Source organism: Lycorma delicatula, chromosome 13 (genome assembly GCF_047948215.1).
Source record: "Lycorma delicatula isolate Av1 chromosome 13, ASM4794821v1, whole genome shotgun sequence".
Classification (NCBI taxonomy): Eukaryota; Metazoa; Arthropoda; class Insecta; order Hemiptera; family Fulgoridae; genus Lycorma; species Lycorma delicatula.
Window position 1 is genome coordinate 50,959,977 of NC_134467.1, and position 17,657 is coordinate 50,977,633.

General features: G+C 32.2%; 1 protein-coding gene across 1 annotated transcript in view; it reads right to left on the reverse strand.

The window, feature by feature from the left end:
- The window catches only part of LOC142333657 (uncharacterized), a 317,162-nt gene that overhangs the window by 103,615 nt on the left and 195,890 nt on the right, over window positions 1-17,657 (reverse strand). The gene's annotated exons all lie outside the window — the stretch shown is intronic.

Here is a 17,657-nt window from a genome sequence, read left to right on the forward strand (position 1 = left end):
ATATATATATATATATATATATATATATATATATATATATATATATATATAACTTAAAGTAACAGAAATAAATGTTGGGAAAATAAATTGAAGAAGGACTACCGGCCTATTAATAAAAATATATATCGATATACGGTATATCTGAAAGCTATAATTTTTTTCTGAAATTGTCAGTGGTATTTGGTATCTAGAATTGTCAGCAGATAACAAGGTACCGAACAGGAATCTCGGTATGCCTAAGGGAGATTGATGCTTGGCTCAATATACTTTCATTTTTTTTCATTTTTTAGATATATCTCGTTGCCCACATATAAAATATATTTTGTTCTCGTCTTATATTTTACAGTTTTTTCTTTATTATTTATTTTATTGAATTTATAACAAAAAAAGTTATTATTTTCACTAAAAAATATATGATAATAATATTCTTTATTAATGTAATATTTGCTGAATAAATATTATAAGAACGTGCTAAAAGTCTGACGATTGTCAGAGGAGTTGAAGAACTACAACGCTTTCGTAATTAACAAAAAAATAAATAAATAAAAATTAAAAATTGTTCGAAATTAACAAAAATAAAGACAATTACCAATTAAAAAAAATCAAACTGATAATAAGTTCATAAATTAAAATTAAATTGCAAAAATTCTCTTCCGATAAATATTATAATCTTGTATCAAACTAAACAATGTAAATCGTTGTCGGTAGCGGATTGATATTAACCCCCACTGATATCGTGAGGTGTATACACAGTACCCGGTCAAAGTAATTGTACGGGCAGGTATTTTTGGATGATCGATGAATCTTATATTTATCGATGGAAATTTAAACGCAGTGAAATATGAGACTTTACTTTTCGACCGTATCGTTCAAAACATCGTCGGTCCCGATTTCCAAAACGTTTGGTTTCAACAAGACGGTGCCCCGCCTCATTTCGGTCTTCAGATAAATTAAATTTTAAAAGCATTTTTTCCTGGAAGATGTATCGGCCGAAGCGATCAAATAGAATAGCCGACGAGATCACCCGACTTGTCAACGTCGGATTACTTTTTTCGGGGCCGTTTAAAGATTATCTCATAATAAGCCCTAATACTCAGTCGATTTACATAATAGAATTCTAGAATCGGCACAAAACATCAGTAGGGAATCGTCGAATAATGCAGTATCATCCGTTTACGACCGAGTGGCACGCTGCAAAATAACAGGAGAAGGACATTTCATTTATTGAAATGTTCCTTAAATTATCGATGTTATTTCTTTTCAAAATCCAAACTTTATCCCGCCGCCATTTTGGGTACAGACATAATGCCGACTTTTTATTTGTACTAGTTTTCTTGTCTTAAAGAGACCTTTAAAACGACGTATCACGCAAAGGGTATTACCAGTTAAAATATTCGTGTTACAACCCCTGGGTCACCCCCTAAGAAGGGGTTGAAATTCTATTTCTCGTCAAAAGGTGAAGCGGTCGACATCGGTCAGAATAAGGTATCGAACTTATTCTGAAAGTTACAGTATTCTTACCGGAACGGCTTAAAAGTTGTTGAGGGGTTTTCATACTTTTGAGTCGCTCTGTATAGTAATTAAAACGTTGAAAACTAAGTATAATTCTGCACCTTTTTTTATAAGTATTTTCAAATATTTTTCACTAATGTGCGAGGGTCGTTTGGAATGTTTTTGGCTTGACAAAGAAAACTCATAACTTTTTCAAAATAATAAGTTTTAAATCGGTCACCTTGTAATTCGATACTTTTAGACCGATGACTTTCCCACCTTTCAGTACTCTCAGTATAATACGATTTGTCTATCTCTACGAAATACGAGGTTGTTTCGGCTTCGATCTCATCATTTTAAGCGAATCTGTATATCAAACCGTTTCTTCAAATTTGAAAAGAGAAAGTAATTTCGATGGGAGCCAAAGCCGGTGAATACTACGGTTATGGAAGCACGTCGAAGCGTAGGTCTGAGTTGTGCGTGCAAGCGCATTATCGTGGTGAAACAGCGCTTATATTTTCGGTTAGGTTTGGATGTTTAGCTTGAATAAGTTTCTTTAATCGGTCCGGTCGTAAAGCCATACTCTTCAGCGATAGCCCTGCATTTTCCAGGTAGTCTATGAGCAACCCACCGGGCGGATTTAGCGGTTAACTCGTCATCGCAGATCGCTGATTTCGAAGTCGAGCGTTTAAGGTTCAAATCCTAGTAAAGGCAGTTACGTTTATACGGAAAATTTGAATACTAGAGCTTGGATACCACCGTGTCCTTTGCGGTTGGATTTCAATTAACCACACATCTCAGAAATGGAACCTGAGACGGTAAAAGACTACACTTTACTTACGCTCGTACATATTCATCCTGTGAAGTAATACCTGACGGTGGTTCCAGAGGCTAACCAGAAAAAATAGGAAGTTTATGAGCACTAAAGCGGTGACTTTTTCTGGAGATTGTACAGTTTTCGTTTTCTCTGGCACAAATACACCTGCTCCGACCCGATTTTTGATCTTTGGTATGTAATAGTAAATAGTCGTAATAGTCGTAGTAATAGTAGTAGTTCATCTATCGCTAGTTCATCATCATCGTTCATCATCTATCGGTAGTAATAGTCGCATTTCATCTATCGCTATAAAACGTAGAAGTAACTCGGCGGAATGCCGTTTAAATAAATCTAAACACCGTCGAGAAATGTTTAATCGATTTAAATATATTTGTTCGATTTTTCAAATCAAAAAACGTAAGAAACCATTAAGTTTACCCCTTATACAGAGCGTCCTATGAAGAAATGGAGAAACTCATAACATTTCTACTTTTAAAAATAATGAAAAACGTTCACGTAAACATAGGTCTCTTCTTTTTATTCTGTTTAGCCTCCGGAACCGCCGTAAGGTATTACTTCAGAAGATGAATGAAGATGATATGTACGAATGTAAATGAAGTGTATGTAGTCTTGTGCAGTCAGCTCGACCGTTCCTGAGATGTGTGATTAATTGAAATCCAGCCGCAAAAACACCGGTATCCAAGTTCTAGTATTAAAATTCGTATAAAAGTAACTAACCGCCTTTATTAGAATCTGAACCTTAAACGCTCGACTTCGAAATCAGCCGATCTGCGATGACGAATTAACCGCTAGACCAGCCCGGTGGGCTATAAACATAGGCCTGGAAAAGTTTTGCTTTTGAGTTACGGGTAGCGAAACATTTCACTCGGATTTCAGCACTTCTAATAAAAAGAAGCCCTACTCTAATTTTTGGTCCCAAATTAAGGAGTAAAGTTGGTGATTTCTTATGTAATTTTAGCTCGAAAATACGGTAAAATAGGTTCCAGAACTGTAATTCCGGTAGTTTGGATTTTAAGAAATAATGCACGATAAAATATTCCACTTTCGTAAGCCAAATTTTAGAACGAATGTAGAATTCCCAAGAAAATCTTCCTCTTTTGTTTAGAAATGATATTAAAACTTTTCTTATAACTTAAAAAAATATTTTAACGAAGCAAGAATATAAATTTTAGAATCATAAAATCGGAAATTAATCGAGGAAAATATTACAAAGAAAGTTTTCTACGAACCTGAAACCCCGTAAAAAAAGAAGAAGAATAATAATAGGACTCGGGTTAAAAGGACCGCCTGAAATTTGAAATAGACTGGCAGGAAAAGAACAAAGATAAAATAAGTGTTAATCTTTGTCCGTATTTTGCCAAAACGAAAAAAGAAATGGTCGTTTCACCTTTTTTCTGCAAATCAGGAATTAATGTGTCATGCACGTTTTTATTATTTATTTCGTAAGGATGAATTTTTTGAAAAAAAAGATTAAATTTTATTATTATTGTTGTTATTATCTTATCCAAATGGTTTCTTGTTCTTCTCCGATTCTCTATACTGTGTTTTTTAAAAGGAAAGCGATTTTGTAAAATACAATTTTAACAGCTTTTTTTTAAAGAAAATACGTATTTAGAAAAAGCTTATTTCGTATTTTTGCTTTGTGTATGACACATTATATTATTCAAAAGAATGACAAATAATCCTTCGGTTATTTTCAAGATGTCAATAACCCGGAAATACATACACATATCGTATGTATATATATATATATATACGCCAAAATATATTTACTACTAGGAAATTCATATTTTTCTTTTCCGTCTAAATTGTAACAAGAAAGTAGTAGTAACCTTCCTAATATTTTCTTTGTTTCTTACAACAAAAGTTTTTTTAAAAGAAATATTTCTTTTGTAGCAATTATAAGATTTTCGTTTTTGAACATTTTTCTTTGATAAATAATTACAAAAGAAATCTTTATTTTTCCCGTTTATTATTTTAAATTGAATTGAAAAAATCTGATGCGGGCATCAAATGACTTCCTTGTACGCTTATTAAATTATATATATACAAATTTATTTAAATGAAAAGTAAATTTTATTTCTTTACAAACTTTTGATTTTTTTTATGGTTATTATCGAATAATTATTTATCGTAAAACGTTTTTATAATCAGAGGTTAATAATTATTAATAAATCAATATATTTAAATTAAAAGCGAGTTAACAAAAAAAAAAAAAGAAAAAAGAAAAAAGGAGATGAATTCTAATTCGAACCGATGTGACTTCCCCTTGATCCAGATATTTCATTAATTAAGATTTCACTTGGCTATACCTGTGGAACCGATAAAAATAAGTACCGCTTATGATATATCGTTGAAAAGCTCTCGATGAGGACTTATTACGGCAGTTAAGAAAAAGTGCAAAATCCAAACAAACTTTGATTTTTGGCTTTTTTGGACGCGTTTGGTCGTCGATTGCAATCAAAAGGGGTGGTGTACAACTAGATGTTACAACAGTCGTAAATTCAAAATTTCACATCCTACGGCTAATCATTTTTGAGTTATACGAGATACGTACGTACGTACGTACATACAGACGTCACACCGAAACTAATCCAAATAGATTCAGGGATGGTCAAATCTGAAGACCGAAATTTTTCGCGATTACAATACTTCCTTTACTTCGTACAAGGAATTAAAAATCGTATAAAATGTATGTATAAATGTTTTTTTAAGATTATAAATTTTTTGTGATCGACTTAATTGCAAAGTTTTTAAAAAGTAAATTTATTTCCCGTCAAAACAAAATTAAAAACAAAGAATTATTATCATAGCGAGTTAAAAAAAAAAATAAAAAAAAATACGCCTTGTTAATAAATTTTGGGAATACATCAACAATTTTTCAGTAGTTAAACGTAGAAAAATTAAATTGAACTAATGATCCTACATCGAAACAATCGATTTTTTTTATACGAGATTACCACACCGTTAATAAACCCGTGTTGTTGAGGGGGTAATCGAACATTTTATTCTTTTAGCATCCGGAATCATCGCTAGGTATTACTTCAGAGGATGAGATGAAACGGCAATTTTGTAGCGCGAGAAAATGCCATGCCTGACCGGGATTCGAACCCGGGACCTCCGGATGAAAGGCCGAGACGCTACCACTCGCGCCACGGAGGCCGGCAAGGGGAGGAGTTATCAGAATAATTTAAAATGAAAAGGGTAAAGTTATTGCATCATTTTAAACAGCGATGAAAATGAAAATAATTGACGTAAAATACTATGACAACCGTGACTTAAACTGCGGACATTTCTTATTTTTTAAACCTAGTTAAACGAGTACCGCATACTCCGTAGTGATCTCTTACAAATACATATACCATTTCGAGGTAGGAATATTGGATAAATTTGTGTTTTGGAGGTTCACTGTCGAGCGGTTTTGCTAAAAGATATATTATTAAAAAGAGTTGTACAGTCACCTTCATAGATCGTATACGATTAGATTTTAATTTAATCTTTATTATATTATATTATAGATTACCAAAAATGTTTTAATAAATATAAATTTTCGTTATTTTTTGCTTTTAATTGTACTTTCTTTATTTAAAAACTTTAAAAAAATCAAGTGTCGTACATTTGTTTCATATAATAGGAATAATTATAAATTATGTGTTATAATATAGGCAGTGGATACCGGTGTACTTTGACCGTTAGGGTTCAATTAACTACACATCAAGGAATGATCGGCCTGAGTTTGTACAAGACTAATGTTAAATTTACATGTCGTGCATATCATCCTTATCTCATCGGACCGGGAGGGGTTAACTAGTTTAATATATTGCAACATACACATTTTATAAAGAGATTAAAAACAAGATTGTAAAGAGATTTGTACATTAAAAATATAACAAAATCGAATTTTATATATAATATAATTAAAACCTATTTTTTACAAAAAAAAAAAAAAAAAAATCAATAAATAATTAAATAAAGAACGAAATAATTTTGAAAGATTCCACTTAAAAAAAATTTCTGTAATAGTATCTACATATCACGATAATTTATTGTACTAATAACATCATTTTCAGTGGCGGCTCGCGTATCGGCACTGTGGAACTGCAGCACCGCCTATTTCCACTAAATATTATCGATAAAATTTAATGTAACGAGTCCTTTTTTCTTTAATTCTTTCTTTATACTTGTACAATATATAATCCTTAAGCTTAATAGCAGTAGCCATCGCCAGTTTATGAAAATATACCAAAAGTTTTGTTCGGAACTGTGCGCTTTACAGTTCCGGCGCGTGGTGTTTGGCTGTTGTGCGCATGCGCACATAGGAAGCTGCTAGGGAGAGAGAGCACTGTCGCTCCTGCAGTGCCGACTCTTACACGCTGGTGGAAGGTAGTTTGTTTTTTACTCTGAGTTTGTACGGAACGTTCCTTGTTCGTTCCCTTTTCTAGTTAAGTTTGTGGAAGGAATACGATCGATAGCGGTTTAGTCGTTTTTTCAGTAGCGATGACAAGATGGCGGAAAGCAACGGCTCTTTGATTGCCAAATCCGTCTAAAAACACGCCGGAAGGGCGAAAGAGAAAGTAATTAATAAAAACTAATTACGTATTTGTTTCTGTGTGCATAGAAATTTAAATTAAGCGCCGTTGGACTATAGTGTTTTTAAGCGGATATTTTATTAAGTTATTAAAAAATATTATCTGTATTAACATTTATTATTTATTCGGTTAAACCAAATACGGCTTTTATGCACGACGTACTTAAAAACCGTGTACCGTATTCTTGAGTGTCATAAAGTGTAGAATCAGATTGTTATCCTGCTTCCAGATATTCTATTTGATTCTTTAATTTGTACAGAAAACTTAACCACGGCCTTGAAAAGGCCCAGAAAAAAGTTTTTTGGGGCAGCGCCCCTATTAAGTTACTGTTCATATTTATAATAGTCGTCATCAAACAGCCGGTTTATCGTTTAGTAATTCTCTCGCCTCGTTAAAAACTAATAATAGCACGTTATGAAAAATTTATTAACCAGAAATCTGTTACTTCGCAGCTTAATTTCCTGTTCGATATTGAAAAGTTTATTTGTTAATTTTTCGATTTCTGCCGATTATCTTGTAGAATTGTTTGTTAATTCTTTATTATTAAATAATTAATTCGTCAAATAAGCTTAAAATTTGTTAGAATATGGAAAATTAAATTTCTGATCGAGATTCGAACCCGAGATTATTTGGACGAATAGTAAATACGCTACCGGTTAGGTAACGAGTACGGAATCTTATTATTTTTATTACGATCTTTTATTTTAATTCAAAGTTTATTTATTATTTATTTTACGTTTTTCAGTATTATTTTAATTTGAATAATACTACAAAACCAAGATATATTAAAATAATGACCTGCCAACTTAGTTCTTGTTCGAATAAATGTTTTACAGAGGATTCCTTTTTTACTCATTTCTTCTTAAAGCCCCCTTCATTTTTTATTTTTATCTTTATCGACCCAATTAATTTTTAATATTCCTTTATAGCGCTATAATTCATAAGAGCGATTCTTAGTCCCTTTCCGGTATTTTATAATGTACATTTTTTCCCTTAACACATTTCTACGCTCTAATAATTTTTCTTTTTTTTTTAATTACTTTAAATTTATTTTGAAATAATAGCTTTTTATTTATTGACGTGAGACTAATTTCTTACTTACATATTTTACCGTTTTCAATTTTCTTAATACATTTTTTATTATACTTAATATATTTTTAATTTTTACGTTATTTATTTTTAAATTTCTTTTCTTTTTTTTTACTGACGAATCCATTTTATTAACTTTTTTAATCGGAACTAAAATAACAAAATTATCGATCGATAAATTGTAAAACATTAATATATTTTTTTAGTTACATTAGTAGTCTCTCCCTTTAATCCAGAGGTTCTGGGTTCGAATCACGGTCAGGCACGGCGTATTTTAAAGCGTTATAAAAAGTTAATTTTATTATCATCGTACATCAGCAGTTATTGGGTGCCAAACAGGATAAATCGAAATATAAAGAATTAATTGTCGTTGGACTTTCTCTCTTTCAAGTCAATTATGCGAGTAGATATTCGATTCGTTTATTTATTGTTTCGATGGAATAAATTATGGATATTTAATCCGATAAAAAAATAATAAAATAATAAAGAGAACGTTACTAATTATTTCTCAGATTTTTTTTTAAAGTTATTTTTCCTTCTTCTTAAATTGAAAAGCAGTAAAGCTAGACTTGCACATTATTTTCTTAAGTTTCCAAATAGAAACGTTTCTTTTATTATTCTAATTATTTAGTATTGAAATAAAGAAAACTATTTTAACGGATCCAAAATCATTTTTTTTAATTCTCCATTGTTTGGGGCATCTTGAATCCAAAAATGTAACAACGGCACTGATCTGTGTATAAAGATCCTTGTATATGTTACGGTAAATTTGATTAATCGCTTCCAATGTTGGAGAGTTTAATAAATGTCTACCGATTTATTAAATAAACCGGTTATTCATTTTACATATTAAAATAGCAACTCGACTATAAGCTATAATTACTGAATTTATTGTTTATATAATCAAAACATCACTGTTAATTAGATGAGGTTAACTAACGTAGGTTATGTTTGGTTAGATTATACTAATTATATATGTTATTCTCTAGCATTGGAGGCGATTAATCAAATTCACAGGTTATTAAAGATAATCACCAAATTATTCAAATTTACCGTAACATATTAAATAAAATATACTTACAGATATAAATACATATTTCTAACATCCTATTAATAATTTTTAGTGCCTTCAGTCATTTGACTGGTTTGATGCACCTCTCCAAGATTCCCTATCTAGTGCCAGTCGTTTCATTTCGGTATACTGAAATATTTTGATGTAGATAAATTATATTTCTGACTGAAGGGTCGTTTCGCCTGTGCTATTCGGCATTTTATATCGCTCCTGTTTCGTCCGTATTTAGTAATTCTACTTCCCAAGTAACAAAATTCTTCTACCTTCGCAATCTTTTCTCTTCCTATCTTCACTATTTTGTTTGCTATTAATAATAGCAAACATTTAAACAAAAAACGCTCCCTTATCCGCGGTCCTTATAATAATCAAGATTTCTTTAATCTAAATGTAGTACATAATTTTGATATTGTAGACTACAAACGCTTATAAAATACGATGTGAAACCGCAGGGGGTTATTTAAAAAAATAAATAAATAATTTAATGTTTAAAAACCACTTTAATTTTGTTTTAATTTTCACCGAATGTTTTTTTTAATAATCAAGAAAAATAATAAACATTAAAATTTACCGACTTGAATGCAAAATCGTTTGAACGCAAGAAGCGCTTAAGAATTCCTCAGCTTATGGTTACAAATATGGACGCCATTACTATCAGCAAGACGGCATCCTTTCACTACCGCCTAGAAGTTAGGTATTTTCTTGTTATTCGATTCCCAGGTCGGTGGATCGACGGTGAGGTCTAATCGCACGGTTACCTTGCACCCCAGATATTACACCGTTACATTTTTTTGTGTGGTTTCATTAAAGATCGGGTTTATGTATCGCCTTTGGCGGCCGATCACGTCGAGTTAAGACTTTGAATCGACTTCAAAGCTACAGAGATAACGCTCGATTTGTCGGCTACAGTCTGGAATGAAATCGATTTCAGGCGGGTTGTATATCGCGATACAAACGGATGCCGAGTCGAACCGAAGTGAATGTCGGGTGAAAAACGTGATGTATTTTTCACCGGAATCATTAATATAAAATGAGACCTCAACCGAATCTGTAAATTATCTCGATCAATTCTTATATGCTTTTAAGGTTTTGAAGTCCTTTTTTAATTACCCGGTATTTTATATAAATTAATTCAATTGCGAGTGGCGCACGAAACGATCCAACGTTTGGTTTCTTAAAAAATATTTATTCTAATGGCAATACAGAAAAGTAAAATACAACGTGTTTACTAAACAGCTGAAAATTACGATGTCCTTACGTGTTCGATATCACCACATCACATCTAGCGACTTCTTCGACACGAACTCCTATGTTGCTAATAACTCGACGACACGTATCTCCAGTCATCTCGTTGCACGCCTCGACGATCGATTCTCGCAGTTCCATCATTGTACGATGATGCTTAGGAAAAACCTTTTCCATTTGAAATCCCCAAAGAAAATAATCAGACGGATCCAAATCGGGACTTTTCGAGGGCCAGTTCTGTCCACGAGCAAAACTATTAGGAAATCGATTTGAAATTTACGTTAAAGGTTTTGTTGTTGATTTGCTTTATCGTATTTGCGTGTTGAACTCGCTTCTTTTACTTTCGGCTAGGTAGTGGATTTCGGTTCGTTTCCGTATTTTGTTTACACAGTCTTGTGAGACTAATAAGATGCGTTTTCTTTTTTAGGGATAGCAGTACACCGTTGGGAATGTTACATGCGGCATCCTGACTGAGGCAAGAACAAGGCTGACATCAAAAGGCATCTGCCTTTTGCCGAGGTTTAGAAGATGACCTCCGGTAAAGTCCATTAGAGTTAGGTGTGGAGAGGATGGCGTGTAGCCGTAATTGTCACATGGTGGGTGTCAAAATGAACTGTTAATTAGTCTAATTGAAGGTAGATATAGGAACAGTTTTCGTGTGAAACCTTCGGTGTTAGAGAAAGACACGGGGATTACGCTTTCACGAATCTGTTAATTTGATAACTGAGAAATGTAAGTTACGGTAGGTGGTCGCGGTCGGAAGAGGCTATACGCAGATGGAAGTATATGCTGAAGGGTTTGTATCGGTAGCATCTTGACGGCGGCAAAACAGATGACTGTGTTTTGTTATCGAGTTTGGAGGGTCTAAAAGCCGGTAAAGCGCATCAGGCCTAGGACCGTACCTAGTCTTGACCGGGACTTGATGTGCTGGGGTGGTGTGGTCAAAGTCTTTCTCTACGGGATCGGACGATCTCTTAACTTCATCCTTCTTCTTCCTCGTTTCCTTTCTCCTTCTATCGATTTTCAAATGCAGTCATCGAGATTTCACCTCCGCTAACCGTATGTCCTGACCCTTTTCTGTATCTTCCCTCATAAATGCTTTTAGTACATTTTACTTCCTTGAACGAAAGTAAAGATGATCGCGAAAAATTTCGGTTTTCAGATTTCAACGGAAATATCCATTTTGACTAGTTTCGGCGTGACGTCTGTACGTAAGTACGTCTGTATCTCGCATAAGTCAAAAACGATTAGCCGTAGGATGTTAAACTTTTGGATTTAGGACTGTTTTAACATCTAGTTGTGCACCTCCTCTTCTGATTGAAATCGACTGAACCAAAAGTGTCCAAAAAAGCCCAAAATCCAAACAAATTTATATTTTTGACTTTTTCGTAATCGCAGTAATAAGCCCTCATCGAGAGGTTTTCAACGATATATCATAAGCGGTACTTATTTTTATCGGTTCCAGAGTTGTAGCCAAATGAAATCTTAATTAATGCAATATTTGGATTTTAAAGGAGAAGGCACATCGGTTCGAATCAGACTTCTAAAAAAAAAAAAAAAAATATTAAAAGTCATTAATGAAAGTTATTAAAATGAAAGTTAATATTAAAAGTTATTTGATGTACTTTTCATTTTAAAAAATGTGTATGTGCAACTTAATAGACGTACAAGGTCCGCATCAGATTTTTTGGAATTTTACAGCCAAAAAAAAAAAAAAAAAAAAATAGTTTGTAATCAATGTAAAATCACATTGAATAATTAAGTAAGATTAAAATGGAGAAATGATGGTATGCAAACTATACCGTATATGTAAAACTAGAATTATTCGACAAGAAAACTCGCTAAAATATTGGAGCATTAATTCGAACAGATGTTCCTCATTTTTGTGTCTCTGACGCCATTAACGACTCGACGTCTTAGGTTCGCTTAAAAATAAATAAAATTTGGTTAAGCTTAGGTGAAAGTTAGGTTATGTTTGGTTAAATTAAGCGCATTATAGATTATTTGTGCGGCCAACATAGCCTTACGCTCGCCTCGCTCGCTAACCTCGTCTAATTGACCTTAAAAAAATTTCGGCTATGAACTCCGAAAATGGACCGTACTGTTTCATCTTTAATCTTGTTCATTACTTCCTCATTCCTTACTTATCCGTCCATCTTTCTTTATATACACATCGCAAAACGTGAGCCAGTTCCTTTCTCTCATCCTGATCTTCCATGCTCGCTTTCGTACGGTAAGTAAATTTTTATTAAATACTTTAATAATAAATAAATACGTAAAAATCTATGTATTTTCTACGAAAAAAGTGTTAACTTTAATTCAAATTCTTGAAATTTTTAATTTTTAAATATTCGTCGTATTTAAAATAGATGCACGATAAAATTTAAAACGGGTTAAGCTTAGTAGGCTAGAATAATATTTTTTTTTTATTCTAAACAAGACTTTTGTATAGATTTAAAATAATATTTCCTATTCTGAATTAATTTTTGACTGAATAAATTCAAGATTGATCGGTTTTTATTCTATTGTCGATACGACGTCAAAAATGGTTAACAACCACTCTCCACCCTTATTTTGTTATTATTATTATCTTAATCAGCATTCTATCCATACAGTTTTCTAGATTTTTTTTTTTTGAAAAAATCTCTTATTTAAATTTCCACTCACAATTTTGATGTAAATTTAACATCTAACAGAACATATTTACTTCATATATATATATATATATATATACTCAACACATTCATATAAAATCTACGAACATAAATAACATTCTATAGGTACTCATTTGTAAACCAAATTAGATTTTCTTATCTTTACAACCTCTAACTTCAGAAATTGTGACATCACACAATTTGAATATATAAATAAATTAAAAATAATAAAAGACGATAAATAAAAAAATTAAAAATATAAATAAATAATTCTTCAAAGCGTATTTGGAAAAAAATATTCAATAATTTAAAATAGAACAATATTATGAAAGTAAATATTTGTTATTTTTTAAATTTTATTTTCCTAACTAATTACAGAGCGTGTCTACGGCACGCCTCGATTATCCAAAATTGATTAATTCTTGTACAAAAATATTATTTCTTTTGAACGATGCAAATTGATATAACGAAAGTTAAATTAGAAGTTTAATTCTAGAAACTGATACTAACGAATCGGGATTTTCCGCTAGTACATTCCGGTGCCTACTTAGTTCATTATTTTACGAAGAAAAAAATAAAATTCATAAGTAAAAAATATGTAAAAAGATTTTTTTAAATGCTACTCTTAAATTAGACGCACTAAAAGGTAAAAAATAATTTTAGGACAGTCTATGAGAATAGATTTGACAACAAGCTTTGTCGGTGATACGTAAGATTATGTGAGAGTCATAGCTTCCGATTAAAAATTTGATGTTTTTGCCAATTTTTTTTTTTTAATCGGCCTAAAGAGTGGGATGCCGGCGGAAGCCCTCTTTAGGCCTAGAAAATTATGACGCAACAGGGTTCTCTTGAATGAGAGACCAGGAAAGAAAATTTGAAAGTCAAATTATCAGCACATTTGAAAAGAACGAAGAGATACTTAGAACAGAGAAAACAATAAAGAGTAAATCGGACCGTGAACTTATAGCGGCAAAATAAAATATAAGTATAATTTTTAATTAAAAAATATTCATACCGCTATATAAGAAGAAAAAACTATTATTTCAATATAATCTATTCAAGATTCAGGTATATTTGATAAGAGTGGAAGATAAAGAAAAGAGAGGTATCGATTCAAAAAGGATTGCGAGAATAAATATAGTTTTTTTTATTCTTTTCAATTTATTCATAGAAAAAGGTTTCAGCAATCGACAAACTACTGATAAATAAGGAATAAGAATATACAACAAATTTACTCGCGGTATTTTTATTTAAAAAAAAAAAAAAAACAGTAAAAAGTTAGAAGAAATACTGCGAGATATTTCTACAAGAGTAAAACAAACGTATTAAAGTACGATAGAAAGGAGAATCGTGGGCAAATTAATATTTTAAATAGATGTATGTCCGTAAAGGAAGGAGAAGTTGTAGAATTTTGTAATTTTTGTCGTAAAATCACAAAGGATTGGTAGCGTTAACGAACACCTCAAAAACAGATTAGCATTACTAAGAAACGATTTCATGTAGAAAAGAAATCTGCTTGTACCAAATGCAAATCTAGGAATTAACTCTTTTTATTGTTCTTCAAATAAATTTATTTGTATATATATGTATTAGCATCCCCGACGCGGCTTTGTCCGCTCGGTAAAGTTACTTGCCTTTCTCTTCGCGATCAATTTTTTTTCATTTTTTTGTTTTTTAGTCAACAAAAAAAGCAGGAAGCAGGTTGTGCCAGTTCCGTGGTTGTGTCGGTTGAGCCGCCGCGCCGTACATCGTCGCACTCCTTAAAAAACCAAAATTCATGTAAATCCCGAAAACGGTTTTTAAATATCTATCTGAAAAATATTCGCATCCCCGAATTTATTGAATATTTCGTTTAGTATAGTCGGAAACGGGGAAAATTCACACTCAAGGTTCAAATGTTTTTACCTTTTTTCATCCCTTTCGATGTCGAATTTCGAAAAATTTAGAAATACGTTTTTAGATATTTACATGAAGATTAGACAGACCAAAAATCAAATTGATATCTTCATTTGTTACTGATAAATCCAAAACAATTGTAAATTCATTTATTGCGTGTCTTAGTCTTCACTCTCCACTTTCACTGTAAGAACGTGTGTACAAATTTTCATCAGTTTATCTTCAACAGTTTTTTCTGAACATCGACTATGAATCAGTCGTGACAGATTCTCTTATATGAATATAAATACTTCTATGTATATATATATATTACCAGACACGTCGCGGCTTCGCCCGCACTATATGATTTGTTGACTTTCTCTTCGCAGTCAGATGATGTTTACCTTCATTATAGTTAGCAGGTGTGTTCTGCGTCCTGGACCCGCCTGTGTTCATTAAACTTATACTTGTGAGAATAACGGTAAATAAAATTTAAAGCCTGTTCAATTTATACAAATTATTAATGTATTGTAATTTCATCAGAACAATATTTTGGTGAACACAGGATCCAAAAATTTAAGCGATCTAAGAATTTAGCTTTCAAAACAGTCGGTCTCCATCTTAAAAATATTATTTATAATCGGTTACCCGTACGAAATACAAGTAAAAATGTATTTTGCCGGGTTTTTATCGTTACCCGACTAACCGTATTAGGAGTTCACCGTACGTCATTTCAAATTTATTTTTTTATAATTCCTTTTATTTTATGTTTATTAGGCAAGTAACTGGACATAAATGAAGCCAGTCGCGTCGTACATACAGTAACAGTGGCTGTATCGGTTGGCCCCAGGGTCGTATACCGTTGCATTCCTTAAAAAATAAAAAAACCCAAAAATGGTTTTCATATATTTATATGAAGAGCATTTGCAACCCCAAATCTAGTGAATATCTGTTGTTTAGCCTAGTCAAAAATGGATAAAGTAGTAAGAAATTTTCTTCATCCCTTTGAAGGATAAATTTTAAAAAATCTACAAGTTATTTTTTATAGATTCACATTAATATTACAGAAAAAGAAATCGATTGAATATCTTCATTAATTAAAAAAGTACAAAATTTCATTGTTACTCCGTTTTAACCCTTTAAACTCGGAATTTAAAAAAATCCTTTCTTAGCGTGCATTTGCATCGTAAAATGAACAGATATAGAAATTGTCATCAATTTATCTTCAGTTACTTTTGTTGGGCGTTGATGAATCTGTCAGTCGGTCAGGAAGGACAACTTCTTTATCACTCTCTCTCTCTCTCTCTCTCTCTCTATATATATATATATATATATATATATATATATGTATATATATATATCTATATATATAGTGCTGCTTTTGTTTATTTATTCTTTAACACAATTAAATATCTACAGTTTATTCCTTCAGAACAATAAATATATTTGTGAATTTCTGATTGTTTTCAAATAGACAAATGCCAAACAGTTAGTTCTCCATATTCCGTTTTATTACGGTTGGCACCCTGTAACAGCTGGATATGTATGATGGCAATGGAATCAATTTTTTGTAACGCGTAAAAAAAATTTCATCCTTGACCAAGACAGGGTTCCGTAAAAAAAAAGCGCGTGAATAATATAGGGAATCTAGAACTCCCTTTCCGTAAAACTGTCTTAATAAACAAAAATCCTACCCTACTAAACGGCATTTGTATGTCGGTCTGTGTGTGTCCCCCTTAGCTTAGCGCCGGAATTTACCGATTACTAGCGGAAAATCCCGATTCGTCAGTACATATTTTGAGGTATATCTAGTTATATTATTATATATCGATATATATGCGAACTATACATCGAAGTTTTTGGAAAATTTAGTACTTTTTAACAGGATCCGAATTTTCGGACGAAAATCGCAAATATCTCGAAAACTGTCGGGCCTAGCCATCTAAACATTTTTCTACCCCGTACGGCTACCACCATCCACCCCCGGCGGTATCCATCGGATGATAACATTTTCAAGCGGCCCTGGGGCGCCGTTCGGAAATTTGGGAGGGGGTTTCGGCTGGGTGCCAGTGTAATATCTCGGCAACTGTTCGTCCAATTTTCACGATCAAACGGCGTATGTATCAGCACGTCGAGCGCTAACTCATCGGGTACACTCTTGAACGACCTTTAAATCATTTGATTACACTCACCCGCCGTAAAACGTACCAATACTATCTTCGCTAAATACGCCCAAACCTGTGTTCTAGCGCAGCTGTAACGTAAAAAGGAGAAATTAAAAAACGCATAAAAAATTTTTTACAAATCATTGTTTATTATAAGCACTAAAAAGTAGAAAATATAAAGTATGTATAAAAGTATGTATTAAATTACACGCACTAAAATGTAAAAAAATAATTTTAGGACGTTATCTCAGAAATTAAAAATTTGATGTTTTTGCCAATTTTTTCTTATACGTGATGAATGGCCTAGAGAGTGGGGTGCCGCAGCACCTCAATCGTCAGATATTGAGTTTGAAGCTATGACTTTTACATAATCTTGCATAATACCATCAAAACTTGTTCTCAAATCCATTCTGGGATACCGTCCTAAAATTATTTTTTTTTTATTAGTGCGTTTAATTTAATAGTTGTTTTAACATTTTTTTGTACATTTATATGATTGTTTTTCTTCATAAAATAATGAACTATAACTAAAAGTTAGGTATCGAAATACCACTAGCGGAAAATCCCGCTAATTCGTTAATATCAATTTATAGAGTTAAATTTCTAATTTAAGCTTTCGTTATGTCGGTTTGCTTGGCATTC